Here is a 19804-nt window from a genome sequence, read left to right on the forward strand (position 1 = left end):
TAGGTCTTTCTGGACCCATGCTGGAGTCCCAGAGAAAAATCTCTCAATGCTTAGATTGGGTTCATCATTAAGGTTTCCCTCTAAAAGATGACCAGATTCTCTTCTAGAATGGTATTTAAGGTACCAAGTGGATGAATTATAGGACAGTTATTTACTTCCTCCACTACAAAAGAAACTTAAAATGGAAGAAACTTAGCTTGTATGTTGACCAGAAAAATTAAAGCATCATACAATAACTCATCATGCGTTATATTTTCCTGGGAAGTTGACACTTAAAACATTAAACTATGAAACACTGTGGAACTGTTAAACAAGCAGTTCAAAGCTAGTTGTGCATAGTTTGGAAAAGCTACTGTGTAGACTATAAATACCTATCTCAGAATCACTTTTGGGTTGTCCACGCTCAGGGAAAAATCCACAAAGGGGAAAAGTAAGCCAAAGACTTGAGGCCCAGGCTCAGTCTCCTTGAGGCCAGCTCATGTGCTTGTCATAATATGGGTATAGTTGCCATTGATTCTGGAGGCAGAGGAGGGGGAGGGGAGATGGGGAATGAGATTTTCCTTCCTTTTCTCTTACTGTCTGTTAGTCTAAAGGTCAACTGGAAGCAGCCTGATAGCCTTGACAGACAATAAGAGAAAAATTGAGGATGGAAATTGTTTCTTCTTTTAAAGTCTATTAAATAATTGGTTCCCAATTGTCTTTGACAAAACCTCAGTTGTAGGTGTTTTGAGGGAGATTCTGGTTCCTTTTGTAAGTGGCTTGCTCACTGGAAGGGGTCATAGGACAAACTCAGCTCCACTCTAGTAAGTCAGGGTCGAGGTGGAGGCTCCCTTTATTATACCCATTATACTCTTTCTCCACTTAAATATTCATTCTCCTTAGATCATCTGGGGTACGTATGGTACAATTGTCCATATGTCAAATTCTGGCCAGTTCTTTGGGGACATGGGGAAACTCAAGTATTGTTTTATATTGGTCACCTGAACTAAAGAGTCTCAACAAAATCCCTGTGCCCTCTTCAATGCCATTTGAATAGTCTCAGCTGTCCATTGAGTATAACCCTTAGATAATGCCACAATTAGTAGTCTTTTGTGAGGGCCTAGGTCCACCGAAGTTGGTGGGCATGGATATTATAATCACTCCTAAATATAAAATTATGCATATTCAAAAAATAAATATTTTATAAAGTTTGTCATAGATGACCACTTTCCTAGTACTTTTTTTTTAGTTTTATTTTTTATAAGCAATCGGGGTTAAATAACTTGCTCAAGGTTACACGGCCAGTTATTTCTGGGTGTGGTGCTAAGTATCTGAGCCCGGATTTGATCTCCAGGTCATCCCGACACTGGAACCGGTGCTCTTACTCGCTGAGCCACCTGGCCACCCCTTTCCTAGTACTTATAAAGATCTGTTCCAACACAATACAACTAGGGAAAAATTAAAATTAGAAAAAAACACCAAACAACCAAAAAAAAAAAAAGAAAAGGAAAAAGAAAACAAGTAGCTCTTCTCTCATCTCCCTATGCCCTATATCCAAGACTTTTGGTAAAGTTCCAAAAGGTGGGTTACATAGAGAGCTGAGATTGATAGTATTCAGGGGGCTGGTACCTCATGCATATATCACTCTTACCTATACATGGTAGTGAGCAGAATATGTGATGGGAATGAAAGTTATGAGTGATTGTGGAGAGGACAGTTGAGGTTGGTAGGAACAACCTAGGTCAGGTGCTCATGCTGTTGAGACTTTTGTCTTTCTTTGTGTCATCCTTGAACATAGCAAGCTTGTCCTGGGCCAGGTCTATTACTATGTTATCAATAGCCACAGGAGAAGAAGAATACAGTTGGGGCTATAAACTAGAAATGAGGTTCTACTTGGGCTTAGTTTGGAAAGGAGGATGTATCCAAGTAGCGGTGTGCTGAAGCTGGCTCCTAAATCACTAAATTCTGCTTATTTTTTTGATATAGCAATAAACTACTAGACATACCTAGGAGTATGCTGGAGCCAGCTCTAACCTGTTCACAAGAACCAATTCTTAAATAGTCAGTGTAAGCATTTATACCTCAGAAATAAGCAAATACTGTAAATCAGGGTTTGTTTTATTGTTTGGTTGATTGTCTAGACTTAAGAAAGTGATGGAGGAAATGTTAATAAGGAAGCATTTATTAAGCACCTACTATATGCTAGGCACTTTACAAATGTATCTCATTTGATCCTTATAACAACCCTAGAAGGTAGGTGCTACAATTATCCTAATTTTACAGTTAAGGAAATGGAGGCAGACAGAGGTTAAATGTGACCCTTGCTCAGGGTCATACAGCTATTTATATCTCTCAGGCTAGATTTGAACTTAGGTTTTTCTGACTTGAGGCTCCCTGCTCTATCCAGTGTGCCACCTAGCTGACTAATAATGAAGATTAAATTTAAAAAGGGTGCTGAACATACATTGTTGGGGGAGAGTTGGTTGTTAAACATTTATCCACACACCTATGTATCTAAGCTAGGATCACATTAGATTCAATATTGGTGTATGAATATCAAGCCTGCTTATCTCTGTATGAGTCCATGGTGCAGTGTGGGAGAATGTAGGAGTGAACATCTACCTTAAGGCATTGAGAAGCTCCAGGTGGCTTGGCTCTGGTGATCTGAGAATTCCTGTGCAATTCTGTTTTTGTTGTTGCTCAGGGCTCTGGATGCTAGCCCTCTGAGAAAGGCAGCCAGGAGCCCCAGGGGCATGTCCATGTTCTCCTGTGTGTCTGGGAGTATTCCATTCCCAGCCCCTGTGTGCTGTGATGATATGTAATGAAGACCTGACAGCATACCTGACCTTTCCCAACTGAGATAAGTCTCTTGTCTCCTAGGAAGACAGACCTGTAGTGGTCATCTTAAATGCCCCATGCATAGTGTGTGTGAGAATTGGAGGGGCAAGTGATGATAAAGCTATGTTTCAGATGTAGCCTAGAGCTGCCTATCTGAATTTGACCAACTAAGCAACCTTTCAATTAAATTTAGTTCCACAAAAATTTATTAATATATATGTATTGCATTAATATGTATGTACATTTACTATGTATAGTATCGTATATTATACATGTCTATGTGTAGTATTGTATATATAGCATTATATATAATAAAGTATATAATATAGGCTATATATCACATATAGCATATATGTAAAGTATTATTATAGTACTATACATAGTTTTATATAGTACTATGTATAGCATGTAGTCTGTACATATGCACTGTTCTGGAAACACAAAGTTAAAAGTGAAAGTCTCTGGTCTCCAAGATGCTTACATACTATGGCAGATATTAGGGACATGACAAGTGTGTCAGATCTTTGAAAGCTCCTACCTTCATCCTTTGAGGTTCTGTAAACTGATCAGTATAGACATTTCTTCCATTGATACAGATTACTACACCTTCACATCTTAGCAGTTGGTCTTTGAGAATTGCAATAGTCAAAAAAAACTCATCACTCTTTGACCAAGCTAGAGATGAACTTCTCTGAGCTTAGTGAGGCTGGTCCTCAGAACAGAGACTCTTAATTCATGGTCCCAAGCTGTAAGATGGTGATATTTTCCAATTACAATGCAAGTGCAATTCAGATATAGGACTAATGCAATGAATTTAGTGAGCTGATGCAGCTAGATATTTGGAGACAGCCAATGATGGCTGGAATTCATCAGCTGGTTCTTACAGAGTCTGCCATAAATATTATGGGGTAGGTGCCCCTCTACCTGAGGGAACATCCTACCATTAGCCCCATGGTTATGGAAGATCAATCATTGTAGCAACACAAATGTTCCATTGCTCTTGATGTAGTCATCAGGAATGGGTGTGCAGAGTCAGATCTGGTTGGGTTGGGTCAAGCTGGGTAAGGACTGATCAAGTAACTTCTCCCATACTTTTCAACTTTGTACAAAATGACTAATCTTTTATAGATATTGTCAACCAATGAAGGTGCTCATATCCTTCTGCTTGGTGGACTAGGCAATTTCAGTGTATTCTATGTAATATTGACACTTTTAAGTCATGTTTATTTGTTAAATGCTTCTTTTTTAAAAAATTATTTAAATTTATTTTTTGTTTTCAATATTCACTTTTATAAGATTTTGAGTTCTAAATTTTCCCTCCCCCTCTGCACCCTGTTCCCCAAGATGGCATACAATCTGATATAGGCTATACATGTACAATCATATTAAACATATTTCCACATTAGTCATGTTGTGAAAGAATCAGAACAAAAGGAAAATAATCATAAGAAGAAGAAAAGACAAAATAATATCCTTTGATCTACATGCAGATTCCATAGTTCTTTCTCTAGATATGGATAGCATTTTACATCACGAGTCTTTTGGAATTGTCTTGGATCATTGTATTTCTGAGAAGAACTAATAACAATAGTTGATCTTTGCACAATGTTGCAGTTGCTGTGTATGATGTTCTCCTGGTTCTGCTCAGGACTGCTTCTTTATGGACAGAGAGGCTTTGCTGGTCTTACTTGCTTGTTTTTATGTTTTGTCCCATGTACCATATTTCAACACTACAATGTAAGTGGGCAAATTTTTTGACTCTAGACCATCTTCTTATCCCCTGTGCTTTGAAATATCAGGTCCTCTATGGATGGGCTTCAAACTCATTGACACTCTTTCCTAGTAGCTATCTCATATTCTCAACCTGATTGGCTCTCATATCCTGAGTTCCATAAATAGATCTTTCTGACATATTTCAGATCATTTTCCTCAAATGGCTATTTTTTCTCCTTTCAATTAAATTCATAGATGTTACCTCCTTTATGATGTTTCCCCTGATCTTAATTTAAGATAATCTCTTCTTCCTCAGAAAACTGGGGGCAGCTAGGTAACACAGTGAATGGAACACTGGCCCTGTAGTCAGGAGGACCTGAGTTCAAATCCGTCCTCAGACACTTAACATTTACTAGCCATGTGACTCTTGTCTGCATTGTTATTTTCTGTCTTGCAGTATGGCAGTTTGTGTATGTATCCTCCCCCTGCTACATTGTAAGTTCTCTGAGGGCAGGGACTCTACCAGCACCTAGCAGAGTGCAATGTATGTAGTGGTGTTAGCAGGGAGTTTATGCACCAGAAATGAGCATTAGGAACTCCATCCATTTCCAGTAGGGCAGGAGCTGGTGTTTAATCCAGCTCTGTGCTGCTTTCAGGGCTAGTCTATCTTGGTCAGAACAGCCTGACCTCTCTGCAGTTACAGGGAAGTGTGTGAGAGAGATTGAATAAATGGATGGTGAGTAGGTTCTGAGAAATTTGCAGAAACTCATCTGTAATTGGTTTGGATTTTTGCTTTGGTTTTCCCTGTGGCCATTTTATATGAAAATCAGGAGGGAGGGAGCAATCACTAGCATTTATATAATACTTTAAGGGTTTCAAAGCATTTTACAAATATTATCTCATTTTGTCTTCATAACAATCCTGGGAGGTAGATGCTAATATTATCCCCATTTTACAGTTGAGGAAACTGAGGCTGAGAGAAGTTAAATGACTTGCCCAGAGTCACATACCTAGCAAGTATCTGAGGCAGGATTGGAGCTCAGGTCTTTCTGATCTGACCTGTCTAATGCTCTATTCCCTGCTGTATGTAGCCTAGAAAGGGCTATATGTAGGGTAGTCAGTCAGAAGCTCATGTGGTATGTGTGATTTTCCCTCAGAATCTTGTGTGTTCCATGGTTGGTTCTTGTGCTACTTGATCAGAAAGTGCATTCCATTTGGGATCCAAGGGGTGATGCTGTGTTCTTTAGTGTTTGTCCCAGTGTCCTATAACTGATCCTCTAAAACTGAATTTGTCTAGTGGTGGGCATCTGCAAGATAGACCTTGACAATAGGTCCTTATTCAATTTTTTATGGCATTGCATTGAATTCTCATCATGTTTCTTTTTTTCTTTTCTTTTTTTGCTTTTTGGAGGGGGAAGGGCAGGGCAATTGGAGTTCAGTGACTTGCCCAATGTCACATTGCTAGCAAGTGTTAAGTGTCGGAGGCCAGATTTGAACTCAGGTCCTCCTGACTCCAGGGCTGGTGCTCTATTCACTGCGCCACCTAGACACCCCTAATTCTCATAATTTTTCAAAAAGGTTTTGGCTTCTGTCCTTGGAAAGCTCCCATTTTTATTGATCATTTCTTCCCCATCCATCTCTAGGGTGATCTGTTAGCCAAATATGGGAGCAGCTACAATTATATTAAGATTTCCTTTTATCTCTGACAAACATGGGTACTCTTAGAATACAGTTATAATTATTTTAAGGGAACTTATTTACCATGAAGTTTAATATTAAAGATAGATTCAGGAAGGTCTTGTTCAGAAATGGGATATGTTGGCTCTACCCCTAACTCACAGGGGTCTCTGTTTAGTAGCGTATAGGTCATTTTGAGTCCCTACTAGGCTGGAGTAATTCAGATAGGACCTAACAATGACAATACACCTCACATTTCTATAGTGCTTTGAGGTTTACAAAATACTTTTATCCATAGAAACTTTGTAAAGTTGGTATTATTACTACTGGTATTATTTATATCTCACTTAAAGATTTTCAGCACTTATAAATATTATATTTATTACATATTAGATTATTGTATAGTATAATAAAATTAATTATATTATTAACATTGTATATTTATAAATATTTGATCCTCACAACAATCCTAGGAGGTAGCACCTAGGAGGTGCTATTATTATTCCTGTTTCATAAATGAGAAACTGAGGCAAGCAGAAGTTATGTGATTTGCCCAGGATCACACAACTAGTAAGTGTTTGAGGCTAGATTTGAACTCAGGTTTTCCTGACTCCAGGAATCTACCTAGTCGCCCAAATTGGTAGAGCAAATATTACCAACCCCACTTTGTAGATGAGGAAAATGAGGCTCAGAGAGGTTAAGTAATTAGTCAATCAGAAAGTGTTTAGTAAGTACCTATTCTGTACCAAACACTGTGTTATATTGTAATAATAAGAATAGCTGATGCTTATATAGGGATTTTAAGTTTGCCGAGCTCTGCATACACTTTAGCTCATTTGATCCTCATGATAGTCCTATGAGGTAGATTCTACAGGCATTAGCCCCCCTACTTTACATCTGCAAACTGAAGAAGCTGTAGTTTAGGGAGCTTGGATTTGCCCGTGGTCATGGAGCTAGTATGTCAGTTGGAGGCAGAATCTGAACCCACATCTGCCTAACTTGAAGTCTAACATTCTTTCCAAGACCCCATGCTGCTTGTCTAGTGCATGGCCCAGTTGTGTTCCTTAGCCTGAAGACAAGTCTTTGACACAGTGTATGTTTAATAAGGATGTTGCTTATGCTGGACCTGAAGGATCATTTTTGACTCCTCTGAAATAATGCTGCCTGTTGCGGGTCTCTGGGGCAGGGTACCAACACAATCCACAGCCCATGGCCAGACAAGATGCCTGAGGGCACATAGACACCACCTACTCTGTCATCTTCTCTTGAGAGGAGCCACACCTGTAGAACTCATGACACACAAAGAGAAAGGTAGACCCTAGGGGCACCAAACCACTGCTAGATATAGAATCGGAAGACTTGGCTTTGAATCCCAATTCTGTCACTTGCTACCTGTCTGATATTGGCCAGTCACTTCCTTTCCGTGGCCAAGCTTTTTACTGAGAAGGCTGAAGAAGATGATCTCTAGGTCTCAGTTATCTCTAAATTCTGTGATCCTGTGAACTAAAACCCTACCTGTTTCCTTCCCATTTATTCACAATTGGCTTTCACTGAAGCATGAGGGGCTGGCCCCATATACCTGCATTGCCTGTATTGCCTGATTTCTCTAAATATTTTGGTTGAATATAGCCCTTTGTGTTTGCAGAGATGTTGGGCTAAAAATGATCCCTCTTTTTGCCTTTTTCTTATGTGCACTGTTTTCCTTTTTGTGCTAAGGTTACACCAGAGAGTAACTTAGGTACTCTTTTGACCCCTTCCCCCTTTCTTATCCCACCACTTGTGGACAGTTTCCTCAAGACCAAAGGTATTATTACTCTGAGATGGGCCACTCTGAGAATGGATCAAGCCTGTAATGGTGTTCAGTGGCATAGGAGAAGGTCAACAAGTCAGACCCTTGGGCTAAATATGAGGTTGAACATAGCAATCTGCAAACCTCTCCACACCTTTATTTTTGCGGGAAAGCCATCTAACTTCTCTGAGCCTAGGTTTCCCCACCAGAAACTCTCCCTAGACCATTTCATAGGAAGTACTAGACCAGAAGGAGACAAGGCATTTAGTCAGAAGTAGAAACACCCATGATGGGACAGACATGGATACAGAAAGATAATAATCCAATGTCATTGGCCATTTCAAGAAGCATGACCCCCTAAAAGCAGAGTAGAGAACTGGTGATGAGCTCAAGGTAGGAGCTGCCTCAAGGCACCCAGATGAATGGTCCACTTAGCAGAGATACTGTGCCTAAGGGGAGCTGCACGAGGACTTTACAAAGTGAGAAAGGACTTCTAGATGATGGGAGTTACCCTTCATCACATGTCTGTGTGTTTGCCATGGAACTATCATTGTACTTTAAGTTTGAGCCTATTCTTCTCATGCCCCCGCTGCATTCTGGGCTGTCTCCAATTGTCCTGCTCCCTATCTGGCCACTGGACCCAGATTACTTTGGCGGAGAAAGTGAGTCTGAGGACTTTGGACAGCCCTGCCTCACTTAAATCCAGTTTACTTGTGAGTCATGAAATCACCTTCCTGATGTCATGGTTCTCTTTGAGAATGAAGGACAGACAACAACAGCCCTTCTCATAGATTCTGTGTACATTTATTGGAGAGTTAGGGTCTGGGTGTAAGGGTTATGGGATTTAAAGATCTTCCATGCCCCATTGGACTTGCTGACGTAGCAGGAAGGGGCGGAGCAAGAGGAAGCGGAAGCCAAACTAGAGTTCCTGCGGTGGCTGGCGGTGGTGGCAACGGCAGCAGCAGTAGCAGAGGCAGCGGCAGCGCGAAGCCCTTTTTGAGTTAGCCAGAATTTCTGCTAAGGACTCCTGCTGAGGACTGCCAGGGGCCAGAGCTGCTGGGAGCGTGCTTCCCGGAAGCTGGGTGGTTGCTGTGAGTGGGGAGAGGAGGACCTTTGCCTGAGGTAGCCTGTTCTGTTTTAAAGGCTTGAAAATGTGGGTGCTTTCTACTTTATCTACCTGTGCCAATGTCATAACTACTCTGATGGCTTTCACTTTCTGGTTTGGGGACTCAGTCTTTTGGTATCTTAATAAATTTTCTAGTTTATTCCCCCATATGGCAAGCATGATGTATTTTGTGATGGATAATTATATCAGCATATCTGTAATCTCCATAGGCATTGTGAATATGGCATTGCTGATACACTGGGTTATGTTTTTTTGGGGGGGGGATAATTTTGCACCAACTGTTTTTACTATGCCATCTTAATAAATGCCTTTGGTTAAGGATAATTAAGTCTCCTGGCTGGTAGTTAATGGGAAACACACCAATGAAAGCTTGTTAGATACAGTGGTAGAAGAAGCCACCCACAGTTGTTGCTCAGTCATGTCCAACTCTTTATAACCCCAATTTTGAGATTTTCTTGGTAAAGATATTGGAGTGGTTTGTCTTTTCTTCTCCAGACCATTTTACAGATGAGGAACTGAGGCTAACATGGTTAAGTGACTTGCCCAGGGTCACAGAATTAGGGAGTCTCTGAGGTCAGTTTTGAACTCATGAAGATGAGTCTTCCTGATTCCAAGCCCAGTGCTCTATCCACTGTACCACCTAGCTGCCCCAAACACCCATAGGATTACCCCTAAAACCTGAGACAACAGCTGCTCCTCTGTGGACCCAATCTGCAAGTATGGGAAATTGGGGAAGAAGGCTTTGGAGTGTGTGTGTGTGTGTTCTATTAGCTTATTAAGATATTTAAAATACTGATTCTGTCATTGTGTGCCTTAAGAAATCTCCTAACTTTATGTCATCTGAAAATTTTATAAACATACCATATAAACTTTTCCAAGTCTCTAACAAAAATGTTAACTAGAACAGAGCCAAGAATAGATTCCCTGGAACCTTCCACTGGAGACTTCTATCAGTTTACATGGGATCATAATAGCTGATCTTAGGGTCTAATCATTTAAACAATTCTATATACACCTAATTTTGCTATGATCTAGCCCACATTGCTCCATCATGTCTATAAGAATAGAGTGGGAGACTTATACAGTGCTTTTATAAGATCTAGGTAAAGTATATCTGCTCCATTACCTTTATCTAATGGTCTAGTAAAAAAAAAACTTCAAAGAAGCTAGTCTTTCCTGAACTTGTCTTGCCAGCTATTTCCTCCCTTGTTCCCTTTTTTCTCCCTTCCTTCTTTCCTTCCTCCTTTCTTTCCTTTTTCCCTTTCTCTTCCCCCCCCCCCTTCATGGTGGCTCTTCATGATCATTATTTGTTGTTGTTTTTTTTAAGAAGGTAACTCACTATCCCTTTAATTCCAGAATTTCATCAGGAATATAAGTAAGACTCAACGGCTTACAGTTGACAGACCATATATTTTATTCTCTTTTTTTTTTGTAAGTGGGGACAAATATTTGTCCTTGAATCCTGAAGCATCTCCCCCATTCTCCATATTTCCTCAAAGATTACTTGCAGTGGCTCAGTAGTTGAACCTAACAATTCTGGTCAGGTGACTTAAACTTAGCAAAAGAGATAATTAATACAAAGAGTTTTGCAAACTTAGCCCTATAAAATTAAGCTATTATCATTATCATTATCATGAGTAGCTAAATGCTCTCATCTCCTAATTTTTGTTATATTCCAACTTCCTATTAGCTATTTTTGTTCTGGACTTTTCAATGCAGACATTATTTTCTTAGGAAGAGAAACAGAAATAATATAAAAACTGAATAAGTCTGCCTTCTCCTTCACGACAGTTATCAATCAGCCAATCAATAAACATTTATTAAGTATCTACTATGAGCCAGGCACTATGTAAAGTGCTGTTCCATCCACACTAAGCAGTGGTTCTATCATTTCTTTGTTTCACTTCTTTGCATACATGAAACCTTTCATTTTATGTAGTTGAAATGATCTATTTTGTAAATCAACCAACAACCAGCACCTGCTAGGTGCCTGGCTCTGTATTAAACAATGAAGTTACAAAGACAAAAGTGAACCAGTCCTAGTTTTGCCTTTTATGATCACTTCTCTCCCTTGCTTGGTTAAGAACCCTTCTCCTAGATTTATAGATAAGGGAAGAATTTGAGACCAAAGAAGATATAAAGAGCATTACAAAATGTAAAATAGATGATTTAGATTATATAAAATCTAAAACTTTTTGCACAAACAAAATCAATGTAACCAAAATTATAAGGAAAGAAGAAAATTTGAAAAAATTTTGCAAAAAGTATCTCTGATAAAGGCCTCATTTCTTAAATATATAGAGAACTGAGTCAAATTTATAAAAACACAAGTCACTCCCCAATTGATAAATGGTCGAAGGATATGAACAAGCAGTTTTCAGACAAAAAAATCAAAGCTATCTAAAGTTATGTGCAAAAATACTCGAAATCACTATTGATAAGAGAAATACAAATTAAAACAACTCAGAGGTACCACTTCACACCTATCAGAGTGTCTAATATGACAAAAAAGGGAAATGTTGGATATCAGAGGGGATGTGCGCAAATTGGGACACTAACGTCTGTTGGTGGAGTTGTGAACTGATCCCACCATTCTGGAGAGCAATTTGGAGCTATGCCCAAAGGGCTCTAAAACTATGCATACCCTTTGATCCAGAAATACTACTGCTAGGTCTATATCCCAAAGACACTAAAAATTAAAAAAAATGGAAAAAGACCTATTTGTACAAAAATATTTATGGCAATTATTTTTGTGGTGACCAAAAATTGGAAATTGGAGGGCATTGGAGGGCATCAATTGGAGAATGGCTAAACAAATTGTGGTATATGGTTGTAATAGAATATTATTGTACTATAAGAAATTAAAAGCTGGATGATTTCAGAAAAACCTGGAACTGATGCATGGTGAAGTAACTAGAACTAGGAGAACACTGCGCACAGTAACAGCAATATTGTTTGATGAAGAATTGTGAACTGACTTAGCCATTCTCAGCAATACAATGATCTGAGACAATCAGTCCCAAAGGACTGAAGTATACTGTTCACCTTCAGAGAAAGAACTGATATTGTCTGAATACAGACTGAAGCATACTATTTTTAAACTTTCTTTCATTGTTTTCTTTTATTCAAGTCTTCTTGTACAAAATGACTAATATGTAAATGTTTTATATAATTGCACATGTATAACCTATATCTGATGGCTTACCACCTCAGGGGGGGTAGAAAGGGAGGGAGAGAGGGAGTGATAGAATTTGGAACTCAAAACTTTAAATAACTGAAGGGGGGGGGCGGCCAGGTGGCTCAGTGAGTAACAGCACCGGTCCCTGAGTTGGGATGACCTGGGATCGAATCTGGGCTCAGATACTTAGCACCACACCCAGAAATAACTGGTCGTGTAACCTTGAGCAAGTTACTTAACCCCAATTGCTTAAAAAAAAAACAACTGAAGGAAAAAAAAGAACCCCCACCCCCCAACCAGAGATCAGAAATGTACCTCTCTCTCTTCTCTAACTTTTTATAGAATGTCACCTTTTATATTTAGGTCATTTATCCATTTGAATTTATTGTGGTATAGAGTACAAAATGTGAGACTAGACCTAATTTCTACCAAACTGCTTTCCCAGCTAAACATGCTTAATTGGGATTTCCTCCCCTAGTAGTTTGCTTTTTTGGGTTTATCAAGCAATGGAATATTGTGATTGCTTCCGGTTCCTGCTGTTTTTTTCCTAGTCTGTTCCATGGATATGGATTTCTTCTTTCTTTCTTTCTTCCTTTCTTCCTTTCTTTCTTTCTTTCTTTCTTTCTTTCTTTCTTTCTTTCTTTCTTTCTTTCTTTCTTTCTTTCTTTCTTTCTTTCTTTCTTTCTTTCTTTCTTTCTTTCTTTCTTTCTTTCTTTCTTTCTTTCTTTCTTTCTTTCTTTCTCTCTTTCTTTCCTTTTTGGAGAGGGGAAGGTAGGGCAATTGGGGCTAAGTGACTTGCCCAAGGTCACATGGCTAGATTTTGTGTTAAGTGTCTGAGGTTAGATTTGAATTCAGGTCCTCTTGACACCGACTCAATTGAGATCACACATTCAGGTCCTCCTGACTCCAGGGCCAGTGCTCTATTTACTGCCCCTGCATTTCTACTTTCAAACAAGTAGGAAATAATTTTGATGATTGCTGCTTCATAATGTAGGTAAATCTGTTCCTGCTATCCCAGCTTCATTACTATTGCTTTTCATTATTTCCCTGAATATCCTAGACTTTTTCTTACTTTAAATTAGTTTTGTTATTATTTTGCCTATTTCCATAAAACAATCTCTTGGTAGCACTAAATCTGTAAATTAACTCATGTTGTTTCATCATTTTTGTTATATTGGTACAGCCCAGGCAGGAACATTGAATTTCTTTCCAAATTGGTTAGATCTTCCTTTTTTTTGTTTGTTTGTTTTTTGCTTTTTGGAGGGGCGATTGGGGTTAAGTGACTTGCCCAAGGTAACACGGCTAGTTTTTGTGTTAAGTGTCTGAGGTCAGATTTGAACTCAGTTCCTCCTGACTCCAGAGCTGGGGCTTTATTCACTACGCCACTTAGCCACCCTTCTTCCTCTTTTTAAAATAGTGTTTTGTAGTTGCATCTATATAAGTATAACGTGTCTTGTTAGGTTAACACCCAAATATTTTAGGCATTTTGTAGTTATTTTGAATGGAATTTCTGTTTCCCTTGGGTTTTGTTAGTAATATATAGAAAAGCTATTCATTTATGTGTTTTTCTGATTATCTTTTCTACAATATAGTTTTCCTTAAGCCTCAGCTCCAATGAGGTAGTAAATACAAGTAATATTATCCATGTTTTAGAAATAAGGGAACTGAGGCCCACTGACTCACTTGAGATCACACAGCTAACAAGTGGAGGGTACACAACTCAAATCTAATTCTCATAGCTCCAGGTTCACCTCTCTTTTCATTCTACCACAATCATTTATGTCAGCAATGCTACTAAATGCCAAATCAGAGTTGCAGTATGGAACAATGGGTTAATGGAATTTAGGGTTAAAGGACCTGGGTTTGAATCCTGATTCTGTTATTTCCTACCCGTAATCTTTTTTTTTTTCCTTTCTGGAAGGGGAAAGGTAGGGCAATTGGGATTAAGTGACTTGCCCAAGGTCACATGGTTAGTATGTGTTAAGTGCCTAAGGTCAAATTTGAACTCAGGTCCTCCTGACTCCAGGGCTGGTGTTCTATTCACTGCAGCACCTAGAGGCCCCTGTAATCTTTTTTTTTTTTTTTTAAAGCAATCGGGGTTAAGTAACTTGCTCAAGGTTACACGGCCAGTTATTTCTGGGTGTGTTGCTGAGTATCTGAGGCTGGATTTGATCCAGGTCATCCCGACACCGGAGCCGATGCTCTTACTCGCTGAGCCACCTGGCTGCCCCTAAGCAATTCGGGTTAAGTAACTTGCTCAAGGTTACATGGCCAGGTGTTTCTGGGTGGGTGCTAAGTGTCTGAGCCCGGGATTCGATCTCCAGGTCTTCTCAACACTGGAGCTGGTGCTCTTACTCGCTGTGCTACCTGGCCACCCCAATCTTTTTTTTTTTAAAGATAGAATAATATTTTATTATTTCCAATGACTTGAGAATTAAATGTTTTTTTTTTAAATTTTGAGTTTCAAATCTTGAGCAAGTCGCAACCTTCCTGGCCTTCAGTGTCCTCATCCACAAATGAGGGAATTAGAAGAGATAACATCCAAGGTCCCTCCTTACTCTAAGCCTATGATTTTGTGATCCTGCTTCTGCCATTTACCAGCTACATGACCTTGGACTAGAAATTCCCTTTGTCTGGATGTTTTGTTTTTCTTTTTTGTAAAACGAGGGGCTTTTGACTAGTTGATCTCTAAAAGTCTCTTCCGGCTCTAAGTCCTATGACCCTATGCAAATACAAAGTGTTCTAGGAGCTCAGAAAAATGGGGTGTCATAGTGTGGAATGCTTGAGGAATCTGCCTAAATTCACCCTTGCACAGGGGCCCTGCTAATCTCCACCTCATTCTGGTGGGAGTGTTTGTGTTATGAAGCGATCCCATTCTGTTGTTTAAAGTCCAGGCCACAGAGTCAGTCTTGCTGTGGGTCAATTGGTCTTGCCCTTTCTCATGCTCACAGACAGCATTCTTCACCCCAGCCTTCTGTCTCACAAATGCAAGTCCATGATTGTAAGAGGCACTCTCATATGAGTGTGGATGGCTCAGTAAAGATTCATCCTTGTCTTCTCTCTCCCCCCACTTCCCCGTCTGGACTTCTTATTTTACTAGTATTGAGAACTGGCGAGGAAATTTCTACCAATGCAGCAAATTATAGTTTTAAATAGCTGTTCAAAGCCCCAAGAGGTTAAATGACTTGACTGTATGTCAGAGGCAGGACTTAAAACCAGGTCTTCCTAGCTTTGGGATTGGCTTTCTCTCCATTGTAGTTTATAGCAGAGCTGCTCTCTCTGGTGCTGTGGCCAGGAGGGGAATGAAGTGTGTCTTGACCCTGAGGCCATGACTACTAGTGAGTTAAAGGCTAACATTCAAGAGAATAGAAAATACCATAGAAAAGACTTTTAGTGATCCCAAGCTAGACCACATAGTCCAGCACTGTTAGGGGTGAGGGGACATACAAAGCCCCTATTTCCAGTGATACTGAGTAGGCAGCATAGTCATATATGAATTAGGTAGTGGATAGAATTCTGGGCTTGAATCAGGAAAACCTGGATTTGAATCCTGCCAGAGATACTTACTAGCTGTGGGACCCTGGGCAAGCCACTTACATTCTGAGCCTCTGTTTCCTCACTCGCAAAATGAGAAAAATAATTGCATATACATCACAGAGTTTTTGTGGAGATCAAATGAGATAAATAGATATAAAATGTTTTTGCTGTTGTTTTAGCTATATGTTGAATGACTGCTGGGGTTCCTCAGAGCTCCAGCCCCCTTTTTCTTGGTCCTCAGAGGTTATTGTTAAAATGTTGGAGCTAGAAGAGATCCTTTAGTTCAAGCTTCACATTGTCCAGATGGAGAAATAGAAACCCAGAAGGGATGATTGATTTCAAAAAGTGTCAGAACCAAGACTAGGACACAGGTCTCCTATTTTCCGGGTCCTCTAATTCTCCATTGCACACCATTGTGTCTTCCATATCATAGATGAGACCACTGAGGCTCAAAAAAAAAAAGACATCTGGATTGTCCAATGTCACAAATTTGGTTAATGCCATTGCCGTGACTCAAATTCAGGTCTTCTGAATCCTAGCCCAGTGTTCTGGCTCCATTACACCACCCTAGTTCCTTTTCCTTGATGCAAACAGAGTTTACAGTATTTACAAATGCCACTTGACATTTCAGGCAATCAGAAAATCCTATTTTCCTTGACGACATCTGTTTCCCAGAATTCTCCAATAAACACTTCCCACACCAATTCCTAAACAAAACTTGCACTCCCAGGGACTGAAGCATTAGAGTTAAATTGAAAAAAGAAAAATTAAAAAGAGAAAAAAGAATCCTGGACTAAGTTTTAACACAACCCAGATTCTATCCCACTCTCTGCACCCCTCCCTTATCAGTGAATACACCCACAATCCAATGTTTAAAAGGCTTCTAGTGACACGGTGTCTGAGTAGTATTTTGTTGGTTCTCAGTGCCAGCAAGAATTTCCTAGTTCTGCTTTCCAATTGGTTTCCTACCTCAGAGATTGCAGCTTTCCCAGGGGTGTGGAGGTGTGGAGGTGTGGAGGGTGGTTGTCTCTCCCTGTTGTGCTACCTGCTACAACAGATTCATTGCTCCTGGGGAAGCAGGGAGATTCTCTGCCTAGTGATCCTGAGAAGGTGTCCAGAGGAAGGAGTAGGGAGTGAGAGGCATAGGGAGTGACAGTGAAGGGGCTGGTCTCCAGAGCTGAATTCTTGGCTAGAGGGAAAAGGATGTTTTGTAATATTTGGCTTGTGCTTCTAGAGGCCAGACAGGAAGGGAGAGCTCAGTGGCCTCTCCGCAGAGGGGCAGTTCCTGAGTTCTCGTCAACTTTGGCTTGGCCATTTAAAGCAATCTGGATTCTGATGCTTCATACCCCACCCCCTCTTTCTTCATTCAACTTCCCCCCTTCCCTGCTTTTCCCTCCCTTCATTCCTGACATTCTATAAAAATTTTCACTCTGCCTAAACTTGGCTCGGGAGCTTTCACTCACTGGGAGAAAATTTCTCCTATTACAAAGTTCAGTTTTTTAAAAACCATCTATTGGCCAATTTAGTGCTTATGACATTTTTGATGAATTTCCCCCCCCCCCCGATCTTTGGTGACAGCAACAAAACATATCATATTTATCTTGTTATATTTACTTATTTCCTCCCCTCCCCCGGAAGGATATTAATGCTGGGGAAAGCTACAACTTACTTTGATGGATCCATGATCTCGCAGTATAGGTAATCTCTCCCCTGGAGCAGATATCCTTTGCAGTTCTTCTTATCATGCCTTTTCATAAATCCCCCACAGAGGAGTCACCTCTGGTTCTTTTAATATCATGGATACCAGGTGGTGCAGTGAGCAGAGTGCTGGACCTGGAGTCAGGAGGCTAACTGACATTTTGATTCTCCTGATTTTGTTGTCTTCCATGATTTGCTACCATACTGAATCATCAGGAAAACTTTCTTCTAAAAAGGAGGCAGCAGGGTGGCTAGGTGGCACAGTGAATAGAGCACCAGCCCTGGAGTCAGGAGGACCTGAGTTCAAATCCAGCCTCAGACACTTAACACACACACACAAAATTAGCTGTGTGACCTTGGGCAAGTCATTTAACCCCAATTGCCCTCCAAAAAGGAAACAAATTAAAAATAAAAAGGAGGCAGCTAGGTGTCTGAATGGGTAGAGAGCAGGACTTAAAGTCATGAAGACCTGAATTCTAATGATGCCTTACACACTTAGTTGTGTGACCCTGGGTATGCTTGTTTCCTTGTCTATAAAATGGAGACAATAATGGCACCTACTGGATAAGGTTGTTGTGAGGATCTAACAAAATAATACTTGTAAAGTTATTTCAAGTTCTGCAGACCTTGAAGCACTATATATATTCTAACTATAATGATAATGATGTGGCAGAGAATAGCTTGGGATTATTTGAAGTACTATCTGTGATATTTTCCATTTCTTTGACTGTTGTCTTTCAACCCAGTAGTTGTGGCTTTAAGGATTACAGAGGAAAGAAGGAAGGAAGGAAGGAAGGAAGGAAGGAAGGAAGGAAGGAAGGAAAGGAAGGAAGGAAAGAAGGAAAGGAAGAAAAAAGGAAGGAAGAAAGAAAGTAAGAAAGAAAAAAGAAAATGAAAAAAGAAGGAAGGAAAGAAAAAAGGAAGGAAAGAAAGAAGAAAATAAGCATTTAAGCACCTACTATGTGCCTTGCATTGTGTTAAACCCTTTACAAATACTATCTCATTTGATCCTGACAATAACCCTAAGAAGTAGGTGCTATTATTATCCTCATTTTACAGTTGAGAAAACTTGGACAAACAAGTCAAATGACTTGTTCAGGGTCATACAGCTAGTAAGTATCTGAGGCAGCTCAGGTATCCTTGATTCCAGGCTCTATCTAGTGCATTATATATATGCTTCTAACCACGTCCCAGAGTCTCACACAGCGGCCCTTCCTTGGCCACACCAGACAGAACAAAAGGCTCTGCCATGAAACAGGAGAAGCTCAGCTCAATATCAGCCTCACAACGTCATATGTACTCCTGGCCACTCTGACACATCTTTCATAACAAGGGACCCATTCCACAATAGTTACAACTTTGCTACACTTTTTATGTTCCCTTTTCAGTTGTGCACTGACCCATAATAGGCACTATCAGTCTCTGCCTCTGCATCTTCAGCCTAGCAGCTGATCCGTGGTGATCTCCTTTCCTTCTCTCTCCTCCTCCATGGCCCCTCACCAGAAGCCCTAGTGGGGTTGGGGCTGGCACAATCTGAGGATGTGTTTCAGTAGGCAAATCTGGTCCATGCTCTATGGTAGCATAAACCTTGCCCCTATGGGCAGAATCATAATTAACATTTTTACTCCTTGGGCAAGTTTCTCGACATAGGACTTGACTTGTGCAAGAACACGCAAAACACATGTGAATCAACTTCTGGAGACAAATTTAGTTGAAGGGAAGGAGCAAGATCACTTGGAGCATAGCAAGGGGGTAGAGGGTGGGGAGCCTGAGAGGAACAGGAAGTATAAACTATCTAGTAACTTCCTATTTGAATTCATTATCCTTGCCAGCCCAATGCTAAGCTCAGTTGTTTCTATATCATGAAGGAATTTAAGTGCTATCAGTGCCCTGTAAATTTTGGCACCCTGGGCAACACTCAGATTATCCACTCTCGTTATTGTGCTGCCTGTGGGAATAAACCTGCCTCCTTCCTATTATCTCAGACACTTGTAACCATTTTTGTCTATTCAAAGAGATAACTCTTACACACCTGCCCTCAGAGATTACTCCCATTGGCATTTACACAGTCTGTATCTTGTGTAGTCAGTTGTTTGTCTTTCGCATTACAAAGCGAGCTCTTTGAAGGCAGGGATGATGTTTGTTTGTTTGTGTTTTGGTCTTTTCAGTACATAGTAAGCACTTATGACTAACTGTCCCCCCTGTCCCCCCCCCCCCCCAGAGTGGTCTTTTTTTTTTTTTTTTTTTTTTTTTTTTTTTTTTTTTTTTT

General features: G+C 40.1%; 1 protein-coding gene and 1 long non-coding RNA gene across 6 annotated transcripts in view; one reads left to right on the forward strand and one right to left on the reverse strand.

Annotated features, from left to right (window-relative positions):
* TACC1 (transforming acidic coiled-coil containing protein 1) overlaps positions 1 to 17005 on the reverse strand; it is a 191600-nt gene extending 174595 nt beyond the window's left edge. Inside the window, exon 1 of the mRNA XM_069075866.1 lies at positions 16807 to 17005. The gene's annotated coding sequence lies outside the window, so the exon portion shown is untranslated. The remainder of the gene's footprint in view (positions 1 to 16806) is intronic.
* LOC138152110 (uncharacterized) overlaps positions 1 to 19804 on the forward strand; it is a 138182-nt gene that overhangs the window by 87966 nt on the left and 30412 nt on the right. The gene's annotated exons all lie outside the window — the stretch shown is intronic.

Source organism: Petaurus breviceps, unplaced genomic scaffold (genome assembly GCF_028583685.1).
Source record: "Petaurus breviceps papuanus isolate PSGF00001 unplaced genomic scaffold, PetGlider_PUasm1.0 90919, whole genome shotgun sequence".
In the NCBI taxonomy this organism is placed as follows: Eukaryota; Metazoa; Chordata; class Mammalia; order Diprotodontia; family Petauridae; genus Petaurus; species Petaurus breviceps.